General features: G+C 30.7%; 1 protein-coding gene across 1 annotated transcript in view; it reads right to left on the bottom strand.

Moving 5' to 3' along the window:
• LOC106686599 (limbic system-associated membrane protein-like) overlaps positions 1-362 on the bottom strand; it is a 222,716-nt gene extending 222,354 nt beyond the window's left edge. Inside the window, exon 1 of the mRNA XM_067051999.1 lies at positions 276-362. The gene's annotated coding sequence lies outside the window, so the exon portion shown is untranslated. The remainder of the gene's footprint in view (positions 1-275) is intronic.
• Positions 363-1,318: the final 956 nt, after the last annotated feature.

Genomic DNA, 1,318 nt, shown 5'->3' on the forward strand with positions numbered 1-1,318 from the left:
TATATATTTTAAATATCTTATATTGAACAAGTGGAAAAAATGGAATACATGTCATTATTTAATCTTTTTATTTTATTTTTTTAATAAAATAAAAAAAATAGTCATTCATATGTAATTTTTATTATTTATAAATTCGTGTAAAATCGTATTTCATATTTTTTCTTTTCTTGAATTTTTTTTATTTTTGTTATTTTATCACTCTTTCAATGTTTTATTTAATGGCTTAACTGTTTAAATAAGCCAAGAAATTTAAAAAAAAAATTCTATATAAATACCATAAATTTTTGGGTGGCCTGCGATGTCCTGTAGATCGCGATCGTACAGTCTCTTCGGCAGAGCGGTATTATCCGACGGAAACTCGGCACTGGAGTGAGTTGAGTCCAGGGTCCACCGCTAGAGACCAGCACCGTACAAGGTAGTTACGCCTGGAACTGTTAAAATCGTATAACTGTTATACTGAAACAATAACTGATAGATAGCGCGATGATTGGTAGCAGTTACTATTTTATATCATTTTTTCGAATCGTTGATCGTGTTCTTTTCTTTTAAAAAGCTACATATAATTAATTTCAGTCCAAGCAAATTAGGCAAAACAAAAAATAAAAGACTAAAAATAAAGAAGTGATAATCCCTATATTGTTTAGTAGTTACCATTAGACCAATATGTTCTTAAAAGTCTCGCTTAATAGTGTAGTGTTTAGGTATAGAGTAAAAAACGTACGCTTAATCAGTTTCTCGTTTATATTTCTAAAACTAAGGGATCTAGTGAAAAATGAGTTATTTAAAAAAAAATAAGTATGTTAAATTTTCTACCAAAGTAAATATAATTTTTTTTTTTCCAAACCGTGTAGTTCCTGAAATATGGAAGGGACTAATAATAGTACAGTTAGATTAGATACATAACCCTAACATTACAAAAATAAAAAAACAATAGTGACTATTTTATAATTTTCAGTAACATTAATACATTAGATAAAGAAAAATCCTTCGAGTTCGTGCGAAGGATTTAGGAGTTGGACACAGTAAAAATCGTGTTTTCTCGGTGGCATAGTGTAGGTCTCAGCCTCCCGGAGTAGTGGAAAAATTTTGCCACCTCCGTATTTTGGTATTTCAATTTAAAAGACTAAAATATATACAAATAAATATATATATTTTAGTAAGACATTATGCTACTAACTTCATGGACACACCCGGGTTCGAATCCGGCTCTGGCATATTATGTTTTGTTACACCTTTGCCGTTAGTCAACCCTGTGGGTTTTGGAGCCCTCCAGGGTGCTCTTAATTGGGAAAAAATCAGGCGGTTAAGCATGATCTTG

Source organism: Halyomorpha halys, unplaced genomic scaffold (assembly GCF_000696795.3).
Source record: "Halyomorpha halys isolate HHAL.00 unplaced genomic scaffold, Hhal_1.1 Scaffold845.1, whole genome shotgun sequence".
Taxonomy (NCBI): Eukaryota; Metazoa; Arthropoda; class Insecta; order Hemiptera; family Pentatomidae; genus Halyomorpha; species Halyomorpha halys.